Here is a 6,000-nt window from a genome sequence, read left to right on the forward strand (position 1 = left end):
TCGCAAACATCGAACGATTCGAGACAGCATACAAATACTTATTAACTCCAAAAACCAGTGTTGTCAAAAAACGTGCGATTATTTTGAGTAAAGAAGGCTTCCATTTAGTTCGACAAATACTTTATTTTTGTTACAAGTACCTCACAACTTAATGATGACTGCTGAAGAATTCATTCTAATTCCGAAACATTTATATGTTAAAGAGCAGCCACATGCTGCACGTGTTCTTCATGATAATAATATTAAACATAAAAATGCTCAACTGTCCTATCTTAACCGGCTTAGACCCCAATTACCTCCACAAACTAGTAAGACTACTGCAACGAAGGAAACATTTACGGATAATGTTGAGCCCCAACAAGAACAGCTTAAACTGTTAACGGACGATGAAGAAGTACCGGTCGAACGTGTTAAAGACGAAAAACTAGAAGAGAAACACAATAGACAGACCGAAAGCATTTTAGGACAGTTACAAGTTTTAGAAGACAAAAAATTTGTTAGAGCAAAAACCGTACTTGAAATTATAGAAAATTCAGAAAGAGTAACCATAAACCATGACAATGAGGTGATATATGTAGATAAAGTACCAACAGGACTTAAAGCTACAATATTTTTATACGACATACAACAACCAACGAAAAAACTACACAATCCGGCGTTCATTAACATTTTAACTGCTCTCAACTTGAATGAAAACCTGGTAATAAATCGAAATGCCAAACACGCGGTTCAGTCAGCGTCTTTTAACGCTCAAGAGAAACGAGAACCCGGACCCTCAAGAACCCGCTCAACATCGCCCACTTGGCAGGAAAAAAGTAGTGCAAACCTTAAGAGAAGTAAAAAACACAAACGAAAAAGTCTCAGCGGTAATAGAAAAACCCAAAACCAAAAACGTGAAAAAGAGTCAGAAGAAGGCTCTGACTCATACGGAACGCCCCATAACGATTCAGATTCTCCAACGTCAGAAAAGACGAAGGCGCAAACAAAACAATGGGAAAATTACCAAGATTGAAGAAAAATTGTTGAAAACTAAATACAGTGACAAAGGTCCCGCGTTATTTGGTAGTGTGAACAACTTGATAAAAGCAAGCAATTTGTCGCGAAAGAAAGTTAAACATTTCCTTCATACTGAACCTGCTTACACAAAATATCGAACTGTGATCCGAAAAACGCCGCGACTCAAGGTCATAGTTTACGATATCGACGAAATCTGGTCATTAGATCTGGCCTTTGTTGATAAACTTGCCCAGTACAACCATGATGTTAAGTATCTGCTTGTTGCAGTTGACTGCATGTCCCGCTATCTCAGAGTGCAACCCTTGAAATCAAAGTATGCTACTACAACAGCAGAAGCGTTCAAACTAATGATAACGACAAAACAACCGGAAAAAGTATGGGTGGACAAGGGCACAGAGTTTAAAGGGTCCTTCGAAGCATTATGTAAAAAGAAAGGCATAAACACATATAGCACAGAGAGCGAGAAAAAGTCCGCATTCGCTGAGAGAAATATCCGTTCCTTGAAAAATCTTATTTATAAGTACTTGGAGGATAAATGGACTTACTCATACATTGACAAATTGCAAGATTTTGTCAATGCAATTAATTCGAGAACAAATCGTGTCACAAATCTTGCACCAAATAAAGTAACTAAAAAAGATGTTCCTCGCCTGATTTCATTAAGAGCAGAACAGTCTTTGAAGTTAGTTCGACGTCCAAAGCTTTATGTTGGTGATTATGTTAGACTTGCCAAAGTAGACATACGTTTTCGCAAGGGTTACAAACAATCGTTCACCGATGAAGTGTTTGAAGTTTTTGACATACCAACACGAAATCCTCCAACATACAATTTGATTGATTCTAACAGAGAACCGATTGAGGGAAAATTTTACGAGTCTGAACTGATTCGCGTTCTGGAGAAGGACAATCATGACTGAGGGCACTTCCGACAGTCTTTTCACCCATAATGTTCCCCCTTCCTTCACAATTACCCTAGTTTCATCTGCATCAATGAACGTTTTTAAGGATAACACTCTGGCCAACTTCAAAAATCTCCTGAGTGAAGAAATAAATTTGCAAGGTGAATGGAGAGTAGCAGTTACAGAAATTACCTTCCCTACTCAGATAAACAACGTAACTGACAACAACATTGTGTACTACAAAAAAGATCGGGTTATAGCAAGCATGAAAGTTGAGAAAGACAAGATCTCCAGACCTTACCTTGGAGAAACAGCAAAATTAACAAAAGGAGAATATACGAGCATTGATCAAATACTGGACGAGATTCGTCGAAAGACAGAATTAGAGAAATTGGATTACGTAATAGATCCAATAACCAAACATCTTTCCTTATGGCTGCATTATTGGGAAGGTATAACTTTTTCAAGCCCGCAAATTCCTAGTCTACTTGGATTCAAAGGCGTCAGAGATGGAACTGGTTATCATATAGGTTACAAACAAGGAAGCACGAAACATAGCACATTCTCTACCCAAGATCTTATTGCTGACTATCCCGTTGATGTATGCGCTGGTACTCAGCTTATGTTTATTTATCTGGACATAATTCATTATCAAATAGTCGGAGACACAAAAGCACCCCTTTTACGAGTCATTGATACAAATCGTCGAGTGAAAAACGGTTACGCATGTACAATTGAACCGAATCATCGTAAAGTGTTTAGTAATTTGGATTTTAAAAAACTTTTGGTCAATAATATTTCCAATATTTCTGTGAACTTGCGCACAGAAACTGGAGGACTTGTTCCTTTCGCTGGAGGGGGAAAAGTTGTTCTGACTTTGAAATTTCAAAAGTTTAGCAATTGATCAAAATGGATTCATATTACCACAACCAAGCAAACCTACCACATTTCTCGGGGCATTATAGACAACGAGGCAGTGGCTTCGGTGCATTAGCCTTGGGAATAGGAAGAGTCGCACTTCCACTGGCTCGAAAATTTGTGATACCCGCGGCTAAAAAAATCGGAAAAGAACTACTTCTTCAGGCAGCTCCAGAACTGATAGAAGTTGCAACAAAAAGAAAAAGTCCTAAGCAGGCACTCAAAAGCACCGTTAGAAAAACAATCAAAAAGCAAGTAGGAGGAGGAAGTAGATCTCGGAAAAGTCATCCGAAAAGAACGACGGCGTTTAAACGAAAAACGAGACGCGTCATTCCCAGAAAACGAACTGCACAGAGAAGTCGCTCCGATTTCTTTACAAGGGTTAAAAATGATTTCTAATTTAATCCCGAGTGAAGCAACTCACAGCTCCTTGGACTTATTTGAGAAACCGCCTTTGCTTGTCACTTTTGAAAATGCATTCACCCAAAAAATTGGACCTTCCTACTCCCCTGATGGTCCTATGCTAGAGTTTGAAGTACTCGGCGACAGAAATAATTTCATCGATCTTCAACGTACTCGTTTGGAAATAGTTGCACGAATTGTTCGAAGCAATGGAAACGTGCTTCGAACACATGCTACAGAGGCGGCAAACAGAGATACGCCGTATTTTGTTAACAATCCTTTATCTTCATTATTTTCTGAGTGTACACTGTCTCTGAATGGTGAAAAAATATCAACTACCAATGCTAATTTTGCCCATAAAAGCTTTATTGAGACCGAGTTTTCATACGGTAATGATGCCAAGAAAACATGGTTGGCTTGTCAAGGTTATTATTATGAAGAAAATCCATCAGCCATTGACGGTGCTGGAAGGAGAGCTGATGATGTTACGGAGCGTAAAGGTCTCGTTGCGGCCTCGAGCGAGCTGAAGCTATTTGGTAAAATTGCTTGCGATTTTTTGTCGTGTGACAAGCATCTACTTAGCGGTGTGACAATAAGATTGTCTCTTAGACGTTCTCCTAATGATTTTGTTGTCATATCTGAAGATGCAGCTAAACACTACAAGGTCCAAATAATCGAAGCTAACCTCTATGTCAGAAAGATGACTGTGACTGACTATGTTCTCTCATCAATAGAAAAAACTTTGTTGAAGAACCCGGCAATTTACAATTACATCGAAGTAGTACCAAAAACGTTTCTCGCAACTGCAGGAGTACAAAGCTGGCGACAAGAGGATGTTTTTGCAAAAGAACCTGTTCGAAGAATGATAGTAGCAATGAGCATAAACGAAGCATATTTGGGTACTAATAGAACAAACCCTTTTCATTACCAGAAATTTGGGTTGAATGAGATCATTGTTTACAGAAACGGTCTACCCATTGCCGGAACTCCCATCTCAACATCAGACAATAAAAGAATTTATTACAATACGCTTGAGGCTCTTGATTTTGTTTTAAACACTAGTCATGGAATCAGTCTCGCTAATTATGATAATCATTATATTATGGCTTTTGATCTCACGTCTACTCAGGAGGCTTCACACGATTTTATTCATCCTGAATTGACCAATTGCACTATTTCGCTCGAACTCAAGTTTGACGCAGGTCTCGCTAATAACGTCGAGTTATTGTTTATGGGAGAGCGTGCATCAACAGTTTATGTGCGTTCAGATAGAAAAATTACCAAAAACACTCTTATGACCTAAGATAGACATGGATAATCTTCAACTAGTAGAAATTATTAACCGTTGTAAACATTTGAAACATCGCTTTAGAGGTGTTTTTCCGGCAGATTTGCCATGCTCTTCAGTACTGAAAAACGATAATACGTTCATGATTATGAATGCCTCACCATCGGATCAACCTGGAACCCACTGGTTGCTTTTTGCTCAAGCTGGAGGACAGATATTCTTCGCAGATCCTCTAGGTAAACGATTATGTGATTATCCCCTCGTGTACAAGAATATGCGACGAACAATTCACGAGGGAAATCAGCTACTGTTGAAAAAACCAATACAATCAGCTGATTCAGTGTTATGCGGACTTTATTGTATTTATGTTGCTCATGTTATAATTACAAACAAATTTCCAATAGGTTTCAAACTTAATGATCATGATTTGATAAGATTTGCCAAACATATGTTATTCTAAATTAATTTATTGATGTTTTTGTAAAATTTATAAATTCGTTTTTTTTTTTCAATTCATTCTTATTAACAACAAAGTTTTTTTCTGCAAGTTTATGTGAACCGCGAAAAGTTTCATATCAAGTCCTTCGAATTATTAAGGCATGGCCGTTTGGTTTAAGGGGCAATAGCTAACCCGGCGTTGCTCGTCGCTACGCTCCTCGGGAACGCCTCCCGCTTGTGTAGTAACAATTTTTTTTTTTTTTTTTTTTTGGTATACAAGAGCGAAAGAAAACCAATATTTAAAACTTGAATTTCTTCTCCATGATAAATTTCACAAACAAAGTGTTTGAATCAATTTCCATACAACCATACCCACTTAAAATTATGTCAATTATTTTAGAAAACTCAGCAGCGTTTTCACCATTCAAAATATTAGTAAAGCGTTCAATTGTTACGTTAGTAATCAGGTCAGTTTGAGTTTGAACAGATTTAGTCTGCGAGCCGAAGCAAACTTGAGGCAATCGTCTGCGAACTGGAACACCACTAACATCTAAGTTGTTGATAGAGTTATAATTCACAGCTATTTTCAGTTTTTCCATCAGAGGGCCAGACAATTCATAGTTGGAGCAACCCAAAATTAAATATTTGAATGTAGAGAGAAGACAAGGAACAACGAAGGCTTTTGAAGTCATCTTGTTAAGTAAATCGGTAGACTCTTTCGTAAATTCGACCAGCACATGATAACGTTTTTCGTTGTCAATCGAATGGTTGCAAAAATCTAATTTATTCGAATGGGAGGATACTGCAAAATTTGCTTTTGAAGCGAAGCCTGAAAAGTTGGGTTCATGATTCAGGATGAAAAATTTGTAATTTTTACGGAATTGTTTGAAATAATCAGGGGATTGCTCATACATTGCTTCAACCATTGCTTTGAAGTTTCAATCGAATAACGAGTTGATAATGTTACACAACCCGACAGTTATCATCGTTTTCACTTTCGCATTCCTTTTCAGAGCATGAAGATTTTTTAGATTTGTT

Source organism: Symsagittifera roscoffensis, chromosome 9 (assembly GCF_963678635.1).
Source record: "Symsagittifera roscoffensis chromosome 9, txSymRosc1.1, whole genome shotgun sequence".
In the NCBI taxonomy this organism is placed as follows: domain Eukaryota; kingdom Metazoa; phylum Xenacoelomorpha; order Acoela; family Convolutidae; genus Symsagittifera; species Symsagittifera roscoffensis.